Genomic DNA, 13,199 nt, shown 5'->3' with positions numbered 1-13,199 from the left:
TTTTGTGAAATTTGTTTTCTGTGCAATAAGGAAAAAAAAAGGAAAACCACAATGCCTTTGTTTACCTCATTATGGATACATCCAATGCAGGAGTGAAGCTCAAACTCTTTATTCCCAACAACCTTTATTTTATTTTTCCATTCTCACATGCTTCTTATCATACTTTAAGTAAAAATACCAAATTTCTAGTGCTCCCGAGGAAGAGGCAACTAATCATCACTCAATATATCACATATCAAAGTGTGGTGAAACATTAAAATGGCAGAAAAGCAAACTCTTGCACTTTTGCACTGCAGTCACTTTTAAAAGATGAGAATTTATTACCCTTTCCTCCTCTAAATCATCAGGGCCACCAGAACAGAGAGAATATATCTGGAAAGCTTGTTGTAATTAACCTTGAGGCTTTTATTCAAACAAGGTCAAACATTTTAACAGCTTTATAAATCAAGGTTGGGTCCGCGTGGCTCTATAGCATCAGGCTGATGACAAAATGCACACGGAATACTTATTAAACAGCATTTATTTACAGGAAAAAATATCCTGCAGGCTTCAGGGGGCCACACCCACAGGCCGAGCCAGCACTGAGGATGGATATCCAGCTCCAGCCCCGACCAAATGCCCCAAGGTGATCTCTGGGATGCTGGAATGTGCTTTTTTTAGCTGCTTCCGAGGAGCCCAGCCCCAGGTATGGGCAAATTAGGTCATCTGCAAATGAAGTGCATTTCAAATGTGATTGCAAAATTACAGGAGGTAGATTGCAAACATCCCAATGTCTGCTGTTCCCATCCTTAATGTTGCCTGATTTTTATTTACTCTTCTGTGTCAGCCAGGTTTTACTGGAAGGAGAAGGAAGGAGGAGATGTGAGTTGAGTAAGATGAACTACTGCCTCATAGTGACATTAATCAGTCTCTAGAATTAACACCTTTGGATGCCTCCAGCCATTCGGGGTTATCTCCTCCTTATTAATAAAAAGTCAGTTATTTATGAGTAATTTTTTTCTGCATGGGGAACATCAATATTTCTATTTTACACTGTAAATAAACAACAGCTTTCAAGTCACCCCTGTTCATAGTTTCACACTCTGTTCAGTGTCAATATGAAGAATATGACAAGTCACAGTGCCTGACACAGTTCCTTTACCTGGTGCTCCTCTCCACAGGCATCCCTTACCAAAAATCCTCTCTGAAATCAAGGGGTCCACATGGAGAACAGATGGCCACCTACATGTGTGACCCTCCCTATGCCTTGAGAAGGCTGATGTCGAACAGAGGCTGGACAGAGTTAAAGAATAAAGTAGGGATTTATTAGGAGGCCTCAAAGGATCCACCTTGTGCAGCACAAGAGCCCAACCAGGGCTACACCCCAGGTGAACCCAAAATTGTCCCAAAATGCACGACTGGTCCTGGGGTCTCACACTTTGATAAGTTCAGCTTCATTCCCATCTTGCAGTTCATTGTCCCAGTCCAGCTTTAGCCCCTGCAGTCCCACCCTGCTTGTTTTTCTCTCTCCAGCCCACGGGGTTTGTGCTCTTGAGCCCTGAGATTTGGATCATTTGTCCTTGGTGCCCAGCTGGAGCAGGAATTGTTTTGTCTCCCTGCTCTGTGCACAGAGCTCACCATCCCCTGATGTGAAGCCCAGACCCACACACTAAAGCAGCACAGAACCTGAAAAATACAAAAGCTAAACCTGAGGCATCACTCCCAGCTGTAAAATGCATACCCATCATCATTTCTCTAAATGGCTCAGGTAATTTCTCCTCAAATATTTCTTGGCTGTGAAATGTTTTTTCTCAGCCTCATGGTGTATGAATTACCCAGACCTCACTCCATGCTCGCTCTCCTAAATTTCACATCTGGTTTTGCCACAGCCACCTCCCACTATGAGCTCTGGGTGCCTGAAAACTTTGGTGCTGCTGCACCTGGGACATCCTCCTAAACCTAAACCTCATCCCTGTCACCTGGCCACAGAGCATTCTGTCATAGAAACCCAAGATGGTTTGGGTTAAAAGGGACCTTAAAGATCATCTCATTCCAACCCCCAGCCAAAATCTCATCCCACCAACAGTGAAGGTGAAGAGAGAAACACTTTTCAGCATCTGCATTCACCATTTTAATTGACTTCTCCTTCCGTTTGCTCCCCTCCTTTGCCCTCCAATACTGAGCATTCTCGCTGCTGTAGAAACCCCCAGGAAAAAAATCAAAAAAAACAAAACCCCGAAAATCGAGAAACAACAGTCGTGCTAAATAAGATTTTTATGTGTGGGTGTTTAAGTATCCGCGTGAAGCAAATTTCTACCCTCTTCTCATCAGAAAAGGAAGGAGACCATGTGAGTGATGTGACCAATTACCGCCGAGCACCCCAGAGCAGCTCCTGAATATTCACATCCAATTGCTCCTTTGGTGGAACAATTGGTTTGAACACTTTGAAAAGGCAATGATGTCAAATGTGCGGCGTGATTAAACGCGGCGGTGAAATTACCAGCCGTTCAGCTGAAAGAGAAGCTCTGTTTCCCTCCCAGGGTAATTCTCCTCTCGAATTTTGCTCTGATGGGAGCAGGGAATACCGGGATCTGTCAGGGGCAAAGGTGCAGCTGAGTTTTGGGGGCAGCGCGGACAGGGATGCTCATGGGAGCTTTGGTAAGGGTGCACCAAGCCAAAATCCTCCTCTTCACCCTCATCTTCCTGCAGAATGACACCTCCACCCCAGCTGGAGCAAGGCAGAGGTGAATTTTGCAAGCACACCCTGGTGTAAATGTGATTCCAGTCAAAGATTTTCAGGGCCAAGTGCCTGTGGGTTGAATTGTCCAGAGAGCCAGCAAAGGCTATGCGTGTTCCATCAATACCACCCACATTTGGGAGCTTCCTGAACAGGCAGGGAACACCCCAAACCCTCAGTCCTGCTGTTTTGTTCATGCCTGTTTCTGTCATCACTGAAAACGGCTTATAATTATAAAAAATAGATCATTAATTCTGCCATACTCTTTTAAAAATGATTATACAACATATCATACATCGGTTCTGTGACTGACTCATACCCATCCAAGCATTTTTTGTTGCAGTACACAGAGCAGTGTGTGCTTCCCAGATGGCAGAAGGGAGCTGGGAGCATCCGTGAGGAGGAAGAAGGGAATGCATCCTGCAGGATCACATCTTCTGCTGAGCCCTTGTCAGGGAGAGGGCCACAGGAGCACTGCCCAGCTCCAGCTGCCCAGGTCTGGGCCCACCTCTGGAGTCAATTTCTCTCCTCCTGGCCCCCCTTTGAGGAAGGTGATTCACATTATTGTAAAAAAAAATATTTTTTTTTTCTTCTTAACAAGCTACTGCCACACATTTTGTGAATGTGCAAAAGGCTTCTCGATGCAGAAGCCTAAAATGATGAAACAGCCTTTGTAAAATCCTCCCTGAAACTAGAGAACTTTTTCTTTTCCATCCTTTCTTCTTGTTTCCTACCCAGAGATCTGAGCTAATTTTCCTTATCCATAGGCTCCCCCATGCCCTCAAAAAAAAAAAAAAAAGGGGGGGGAAAGACTGTATTCACTAATTATACATCCTGAAAAGAATTTGGTTCAGTGTAAGATGATCCTAGTGATATGCTAATCCTTTTTTCTGCTTGGTGCAGCCTGAAGCCTGTGTCTAACATTTTTTTCAACTGTATGACAATAAAAGTTGTGGCAACAAAAGGAATAAATGGGCAGCTAAAGAAGGTATAGCTGAAACACATGGCAGACCAGTTCTCTCCTCTCCTTCTGGCTGCTCTTTTGTAGGCTCTGGTTTGGTATCCTCAAGTCAATAGCCGAAAGCCAGCCACCTTAGCAACTTAGTATGACACCCAAGCCCTCTCTCTTTACATTCATGAATAGTCAGCAAGCAGCAGACAAAATAGAACTAATCTTTTTTGACAGAATTGTTCAATTTTAGAGGAAAGGCTTTTGAGGCACCTTCCATACATTTGCAGAATATGAGGCAACAATGGCCACCACCACATTTTGGACAAAAGGACGACCAGGGGTGCGAGCGCGCACACGCACCACGGCCGTCAGCAGAAAATATTGCAGCCAAGTTCAAGCCACTGCAGGATGTGCCCATTGTTAGGGGGAAAGCTGGCAGGCAAGAAAATAAATAAATTATATTAAAAAAAAAAAACAAAAAACCAAAAAAAACCTCCATTGTTTTGTTGCTGATTATTAAACATACACATCCTGATAATGCGTGATTAGGGTTATTTGTCTTGATTAGCCCAAGTTAGGGAGCTGATTAATATCCACTCTATAATTTCCTGTCATAGGCTGATAACTTCATCTTTTTTTTTTTTTTCCCCTCTCTTTGGACCAATGAATCTTATTGCAAAACACATTCAATCCTGCAGGTTCTCGCCTGCATTTAAAAGCTGGTTTTGCCATTTCGAAATCCTGCCACTCACAAGTCCAACGTGTGCAGGGAAGGGCATTCCTGCTTTTCCCTTCTATTCCTTCCATTTAATGCAAGCATAACTGTATCTCCAAAGAGAGAAAGCAGGGAAGAGATAATAATAATAATAATAATAATAATAATAATAATAATAATAATAATAATAATAACAACAATAATAAAATAATGATGCAATAATAATACAATAATAATTATAATAATAACAATAAATGCACCGGGTCTATGGGCAAAACCAGAAGTTAGCAACATGGTCCATGCAGCTGCAACACTGCATTTAAAATTCAGTTTACTCCTAGGAAGAGGGCTAATCCTGCCCCTGTAATTCCCTACAGCCAAAATGTACCCCCCTCCCTGAGTGACAGTGCAATGCAAAGACACTCGCACGCTTATCTTCCCCAACCAGATGGCCGACTTGGATCAATGCACACACGCCACGATCAATGGGAGCGATAAAGAATTAGGAAAACAGTGGTACATGCTCCCAGAAAGCTTGTACACTGCATAATTATTTTATGATTCTACACATGGCTACATGTGATACTGGAGTCAAGAAGGAAAAGGATAATTAGAGAGCCAGAAAAGCACCCATACTGCACTACACACTTTGTCAGTCAGCAGTTCCCACTCGGCTCAACTCACCGCCCTTATCTCCTCTCCTGCCCCCTTGCAAACGAATTTAGGGAATATGTAAAATATTAGGGGGAGGCGGCTTCTGGGTTACCGGCACGGGATACGGGAGATTTTCGTGTCCTGTGATACAGCAGCAAAAAAAGTTTTTGTGGGAGGGGTGGGGAGGGACCGTGCGAGCATCACCCGGGGGTGGCATCCCGGGGCACCCCAAAGCCTTCCAGGGCTTTGTTGGGAGAGGGACACATCCCCATCCAGTCAGGAAAACACAGCTGCACCGTTCCTCTCTGGGTCTGGGGGTTTTTTCCCCCCTCCTTCCCTCCCCGGAGCGATTTGGTGATTGGTTCCTTGTATCCAGCCCGTTTTGAAGGGAAGAGCAGGGGAGGGGGCAGGAAAGAGCTGATGGAACGACACAGAATAAATATCAAAGCTGGACGGTCACGGCCGCGGATCTGGGTGGGCAAAGAGCACACGAGCGAGATGAGGGAGCAGAACAATGCCAGGCGGAGCGCTGCCCTCGCTGGCAAGGCGGGCAGCGCTTCCCAAAAACACCTCGGTGTCACCGCCTGATGCCACCGAGGCACCGCCACCTCCTCGTCCCGCCTGCACCAGCGTGACACCACCCTCTGCTTGCTGCTGGGACCGCGGGGATGGGAGGCACCACACCAACAGGAGACCTTCCTGCTGGCGGGACCTGGCATGGGGAGGTCATGTTGTAAATGCAGTGTTGCAGGGGTAGGAAATGCCCAAAATGCATTGTGGAGGGTTCACCAACCAACCAACCAACAAACCAACCAACCAACCAACCAACCAACAAACCAACAAACCAACAAACCAACCAACCAACCAACCAACCAACAAACCAACCAACCAACCAACCAACCAACCAACAAACCAACCAACCAACCAACAAACCAACAAACCAACCGACCAGCCGAGGAGCAGGGGGTGTGCCAAAGAGTTGGAGCTCTGGGTGGAAGGGGACAGTCACCAATGTCCCTTCTGCAGCTGCTTTTCCTGCAGAGGTGGCACCTCTGGAGACTGTGGTCCAGAGATACCTGCCCAGGTCCTTCTGCAGGGAGAGGATCACCCTGCATCCTCTCACCCTATCCCAGCACAAACCAGGGCCAAACAGCACTTTTCAGTAAATAAATGAATAGACATTGTGGTGGTGACGTGTTTGGAAATGTCCCTGACGCCACCGAGGCACCGCCACCTCCTCGTCCCGCCTGCACCAGTGTGACACCACCCTCTGCTTGCTGCTGGGAACGTGGGATGGGAGGCACCACACAGGACCTTCCTGCTGGCGGGACCTGGCACGGGGAGACAGGGGTAGGAAATGCCCAAAATTAATTGTGGAGGGTTCACCAACCAGCCAGCCGAGGAGCAGGGGGTGTGCCAGAGAGCTGGAGCTCTGGGTGGAATGGGGCAGTCACCAGTGTCCCTTCTGCAGCTGCCTTTCCACAAGTGTCACCTCTGGAGGCCATGGTCCTGAGATACCTGCCCAGGTCCTTCTGCAGGGATGTGGCAGAGAGGCTCACCCTGCATCCCCTCACCACAAACCAGGTCCAAACAGCATTTTTCAGTAAATACATGAATAGACATTGTGGTGGTGACATTTGGAAATGTCTATTTTAAACACAAAGCTTTAAAATTGGGGTCTCTCCTACTGACATTTGACTTGAGATAAGACCAAAGCCCAGAGTCCTTTTTTTGACATGTGGAGTAAAACATCTCTGAGGTGCACTCCAAAAGCACGTCCAAAAGTCCCCCCAAAAAGCATCTGCACTTTATTCATCCCCTTACTCAAACACAGCACACTGGACAGGCAAAGGCCCCAGACTGCAGCAGGTTCATGAGTAGAAACCACCCCTGTGGAGCTGTCTGTGGGGCTGGACAGGTGATCAGGGACACCCCCTGGGCAACAAGTGACCCACTGGGCTGGTGCCTTCAGCTCCAGCCATGAACACTTCTGCTGGTGGCATCTGTGAGGAGGGGGATGAAGATGACACTTAGAGACTCCTAATCAAGGTGCACTCACTCAAGGGACCACCGTGGCTGGGATTTAAAAATCCTGGATGATTTATAATCCTGTACAATAGGATTCCACCTGCTCTGATAGGTGTTGACTTTCACTGGTGTCACTGTCACAGCAGCATTGGGCCATCTGAGCAGGTGTGCATTGACCAAAGTCTTGGACAGGCAGATCTCTGGAAGAGGTGGACAGTGTGTAAGCCAAGTGCCTGTTTCAACCTCTTAATCAAAATTTGTCTATGAAAAAAAAATCCAACTTTTTGGACAGACATGAAATTTTTGTTGGTACTTCTGTTTCTTTTGATACTTCCCAGCTATGAATGAAAAACTCCTATAACATTTCCTTTCTTTTAAAACTGCCATTTTTGGGTAAAAGTTTTATTAAAGACTTATCTCAAATTGAATATTTATCATAGAAATTAAAAAAAAAATCTCAGTTTTAGTTCTCAAATTTCTTCCCTTGTTTATGGTCAAATAATGATAGGTGCTTCAGATAGAGAAGGGAATTGTTTCCAAAATTTCTCATGAGAAATAATTGCCTCCACTAATCATTGTTCCCACAAAGAAAAGGTTCTTTAGTGACACAGGTTCTGCCTTTGGAGTTGGCATCACACTGGGTAACAGCATAATTAGAAACAGAGAGATGTAATAACTCTCCAGGCTGGAACTGATCTGTGCGAGATCGGTTTTGCCTCGCTTGGAGATGGACTATCCATTTCTGGAGTGCAGTTTAATTACTTCTGTGGTAGCAGGTGGTAAATTCTGCATCTCCCCTGAATGGCAAAGCTCCTCTTCTCCTCAGCCCAGTTCCCTGCACCTTTGCTGGGTCCATCCTCTTCCTCCCTGGGTCTGTCTCTGGTATTTTCCTGCTGTAGCAGCTTCAATGGACACATTCCACCCTTTCTTGGGGTAAGAGAAGACCTAGAGCCACAGCTGCAGCCAAAGAAAGCACATTGCCACTCAGAACAGTTTTTTCCAACCTTCTGTGTATTAGTCAGTCTTTCTAATACAGAATTTAATAACTTGACTGATGCCTTAAATTTTGGCAGCTGCCTTGGCTCCCTCAGGACAGGCAGGGATAGCTAAAAAATGTGGGACACCTTGGCCATGTCTGCTGTTTCTTGGCCAGGCTGCTGCCAGAGGTTTTAAATATCACACAAATATCAAGGTACTGACTCTAGAATGGCTGGATTATCATCCTTTTTAACACCCTGTGTTTTTTGTCCTCTGGTGGGGCTGGTCCCTGCCACTCATGGAGTAATTTGAAGTTCCCATGCCATGGCCCCTGCTCTGGATCAAGACTGGAAGTGCAAATAAGTGTCCTGTCATGAGAGAGGGTGTGAAAACCACCTGGGACCAGCTCAGAAGCTCAGCAGAGCAGCTCAGAACCCCACCCCTGGTGTGGATCCTCCCTGTGATGGGAGCACAGCCAGCTCCACGTGGAAAGCCCCCTGATAAGGAGCACCTCGGGGTGGCTGCTATGAAAAGTTTCATGCAAACCTCTTCCACAAAGTCTCAGAATCATAAAATCCCAGAATGGCTTGGGTTGGAAGGGAGCTTCAAGACCACCTGTTTCCAGCCCCCTGCCATGGGCAGGGACACCTTCCACTATCCCAGGGTGCTCCAAGCCCCATCCAACCCGGCCTTGGACACTGCCAGGGATGGGGCAGCCACAGCTTCTCTGGGCACCCTGTGCCAGGGCCTCAGCATCCTCACAGGGAAGAATTTCTTCTTAACATCACATGTAAATCTCCCCTCTGCCAGTTTAAAGTCCACCAAATAAAAGACAAATCAGTTGAAAGAGAATAACTCTGCAGACCAGTGCCCAGAACTCAGTTACAAAAGGAGAGCCAAGGTACCTTTGGTGCCTCTTACAGCAAGTGCAGGGTGAGACATCACATTTCTGTGGGTGATAACACTCAACACTGATGCTGTTCCTAATGACTTGCAGGAATTGCTGAAATAAAAGAAAAACGTAATTTACTTCTTAGCTATTGAGAACAAATCAGACTTAAATTGTCCCAGAAGCAAGTAGGCTGGCAGAGAAGCAAACAACAATTTTTGGTGTCTTTTCTAGACGTTAGGGTTGTTGGGTTTTTATTTGTTCTCTCTCTTCTCTTCCCTTATTTCCTGCTTAATTTTAGCTTCCAGTTTTGGCCTTGAACAGTAAAGCTGTTATCAGAGAGCAGTGCCTTGGACTCATGGAGGCTCTCAGAAAATATTGGTGCCATCTTCCATAAAACATTTTAAACACATGCTATTTGTTTTTAGTCTCCCTTCTGGTTTTACACCCTACAAAGAGGACATTTAATATGTACAATAGAATTAATAGGCATGCAATGTAAGCAGGACTTACATTCAAAATACACTTCCACAAAACAAAGGAGCAGCTGTGAAAATGTAGAGTCCGCTGAAAATTTTCTACTTGGGTATCACATTTGCTAAAAGATTTACTCTGCAAAGTTTTATCTAATTTCCCATTCATTCAATTAAGGAGAGAGATAAATTCCCAGATCCCAAGAGATTAGGGGGAACTATGTTTAGCTCCCCCTTAGCCTTGCAATCCAGCCCATGTTCAGTTTCATGATTATCACTCTAAAGCTTGTGTTTACAGGCTCTGGGCTGCTGATAGGGGAGCACCTCCATCTCCCACCAAATCCAGAGGGATTTGGAAGTCCTCAGGATGGCACAGATCCCTCCAGATCAGGAGGATTCCAACCACATGGGACAAAACACCCCATTCTGCAGGGCCAGGGCAACTTAGTGAGGGTCGGGTTTTGGGCAAGCTGGTCTAGGGAAAGGTGGGGCGGGTTGGAGCTTTGGAGCTAGGTGGTCTTTAAGGTCCCTTCAAACCCAAACCATTTTAGGGTTTTACAGTTCTGGGAGTGGTATTTCAGCTGCTCTGGAAGGAATGGGCAAAGCTCATGAGTTACCAAGGATTTCAGTGCAAGAAGCGAACACCTGCCGACATCTCTTAGAAATGAATCACCTGCTAAAGCAGAGGAAAACAGATGAAGCTAAAATTAATCACTGTTCTCCTGGTACCTGAATCTCATATCCTTATCAACTTGCCTAAGCAAAGACACCACTATTTTTTGGAACAAAACTAGAAAAACTTACCAATGTTTTGTTGAAAATCAGTCCAGAATTCTGCTTTTAATCATTAGTGTAATTACTTTCTGGAGTCAGCTACCTGTTCAAAGGGAAATATGGATCTTGTGGCTGACAAATGGGTAGAGAGGTTGAACATGGAGACACTCATCCTGAAAACACTGAGCTCTGAAGGAGATTCCTGGCCATCTTATGCACCAGGAGAAGGCACAGCTGAAGGGTTCCCATGTCCCACCTCTCAGTCAGTGGCTGGGAGTTGTTGGCAGCACAAACACAGAGCTGCTCTTGCCTTATTGAATTTATGACCTAATTATAACAATGATTGTGGGTTGCAAGAGTGTTTCCTGCTATTTACACCTCCCATGCTTCAGTGGGTAATGGGGATGGGCATTTCCAGCACCCCACAGCCCAAAGGGAAACTGAATTTCCTGCAGTCCTGGTAGGCAAGGTGTCCTCACGTCCTTTTGTTCCAAACACTAATGAACAGCAGAAGTGTGGAGCAGCAGCTCCTTTATGCATTCAAGGCAAAGCATTTGGCAGCAGGTTTGATGAGACCATTACCTCTCACATTGATCTGCATTGTCTCAGAAAGTTCTGATTTTCATCCATTTCATCCATTCTTCATTCATCCCTAAACTTCTGCTTGGATTGAACATTCTTTGAGGATAAAAAAATCTTGTTGGTGAGGGTTTTTTCCCTTTAAAAGCACAACAGATCCACAAACAGGCTGTGGCAACTGTGATATTTCTCCTCCTGCTGCTGCAACTACCACTGTAATTGGAATTGAACCTCTCTTGATACCTTGATGAAGAATTAATTTCCAAAACCATCCCCAGGTATGGAGAAGCTTGCAGATTTGAGCTTCAGATAACAAACATGGTTATTTGACAAGCACTAATATAAAATGTTGGCTCCTTCATGTTTCAAAGCAGGAATACTTCAGGACACTAAACAGACTTTCTTGGATTTTAATGTCTTTTTGTGAAAAAACGAAAAAAACAAGGCAAATGCTGGAAAAGACCAAAGATTTTATTCTAAATGTTACCAGAAATTTCTGATTAAACATTTGTGGATACACTGCCTGGTTTTAATAAGCTTAGAAACATCATCAGCAATTAATGGGCGAGCCAGAACGATGCTGCACAGTCAAGCAAGGGTAATTGTGCTCATTATATTGCCAGAGATGCAGCTGATCAAAAAGGAAAAAACCTGTTTTCCCTGAAGTTTCTGCACACTCTTTAGGTGGAATCAGCGCTGAGTTCACAGGAAATAATCAGGCAAAGGAGCTGCTCACCCACCTGTGGTGCCTCACACACCCCCAACACTCACAGAAGTTCTCACACTTCATGTGAGTATCTCTTTTTCCAAGGCCATCTCTGACTTTTTAGCCATTTCACCTGAAATATCCACATTTATCCCCCAAGGAGCAACACCAGCCTCTGGTCATTCTGCATTGTGGAGGGCAAACATTGAGGGTGTGGATATGTCTGCTGATAAACTGCTTTTTGGAGGCGAAATACCCCAGTGAATTTACTAGGAAAGATGAATATGGTGGAACCCCGTTACTACAAAAAGTGAAAAAGCTAATTTTTTTTTTTTTTTTTCTACAGTGACATAATTACAGTCACCCAAGAATGTGAGAGAAGCAATGTCTGCAGGCAGAGGATAAAAGCTCAGCTGACACAACTGGAAATAGGACAGACAAACCACTTTCACAACAAAAATTATCGTTGTTTTTTTTATTCCAAAGCTGGGATTCTGAAGATTGGCTTTCCCACCACTGTCCCTTTCCAGAATGGGACAACCTGGACCACCCTGAAAAATTGCAACTCCCTCTACAACCAAAGGTCAGCAGTGGTGACTCCATAAAGGAGTTGCTGGCTTTGTTTGGGCCTTGCTCTGCATATGAACAAGCACTTCACCCATTCCCCTCACCCTGGCCCCTCATTTCCATAATTACCTGCATTTATTGCTTACTGTGAACATGATGCATTTAATGCCTCAATTTATCCAAAGGGGGCCTGCAGCTGTAGGTGCTGTGCTGCACCTACAGGTTTCTGTAATGGGTTGGTGCCTTCTTGGCCAGGGCAACCAAGCACCAGCTCCCTCCAGGGATACACAACAGCCTCTCCTCCAAGCCAGCAGGCTGTTGGTTATGGCAATATTGCTTAGTGATGTCTGTTTTAAAAGAAATGCTGCCAATACAATGTCTGCACCCACATTTTCAACAGAAAGACTTGAACTACAGCTCATATTCTACCAACTCCCAGTGCCATGCCTTTTAAAGCTCTGTTTCTGAAAAAAACATTTCCTTTGCCTCAGAAAAAAGAAAGTTGCTCCTTGTGCAAAATGGATTGTTTAAATTTATGGTGAGCCCTTTAAGTTTTTAAGCTTTGTGGGGAAATATTTTGCATGAGAACCACATGTGCAATATTATTTAATTTAATGAATTTAATATTTCATGAAGGTCCAGAGAGGAGACAAAAAAGGGATTGTGACGAGGTTCAGCACCAAACTCAACTCTGCATCTCAGCAATAATTCACCATAATTCAACATAATTCCCTCAAGGACTCACATCAGCTCAGCCTGGAGGAAAGACAGTTCAAGGAAAAGGCTCTGAGCCTTTAGGCACAGATTCCCTCTCTCAGAAGCCAGGAGGTGTAAGAGCCTGAATGAGGGATGTGGGACTCCAGGAGCTCTTCAAAATGCAGTTTATTACATCCAAGAGTTACAGCAGTCCATGGCTGTGGGTGACAGAGCCTGTGCCCACAGCTGTCAGCTCCAGCTGCAGGCAGGCCTGGACACCCTTAGTTTTGGTCACAATGCATTATAAACTTTTCATTGCTGAGCATCTCAATACAGTAGAATCAATCTACACCTTAACTATTATCTATAGCCTATCATAACTACTATAATTACCATAGTCATGTTACTATTCTTAATCACTAAAAATTGGTACATTACAGCTTAAGCTAGAAGTTGTTTTTCAGTTTTCTTG

At 45.1% G+C, this 13,199-nt stretch overlaps 1 long non-coding RNA gene across 3 annotated transcripts in view; it reads right to left on the bottom strand.

The window, feature by feature from the left end:
• Nucleotides 1-126: 126 nt before the first annotated feature.
• The window catches only part of LOC143694251 (uncharacterized), a 102,104-nt gene continuing 89,031 nt past the window's right edge, over nt 127-13,199 (bottom strand). Inside the window, exons 7-8 of one of the 3 annotated variants that reach the window (XR_013182598.1) lie at nt 8,949-9,046; nt 127-1,272 (exon numbers count right to left, since the gene is read on the bottom strand). This is a non-coding gene — a long non-coding RNA (uncharacterized LOC143694251). The remainder of the gene's footprint in view (nt 1,273-8,948; nt 9,047-13,199) is intronic. The other 2 variants (XR_013182599.1, XR_013182600.1) reach the window with 2 other exon arrangements.

This window comes from Agelaius phoeniceus, chromosome 6 (assembly GCF_051311805.1).
Source record: "Agelaius phoeniceus isolate bAgePho1 chromosome 6, bAgePho1.hap1, whole genome shotgun sequence".
NCBI classification, from domain to species: Eukaryota; Metazoa; Chordata; class Aves; order Passeriformes; family Icteridae; genus Agelaius; species Agelaius phoeniceus.
This window is presented reverse-complemented; position numbering and strand designations above follow the sequence as displayed.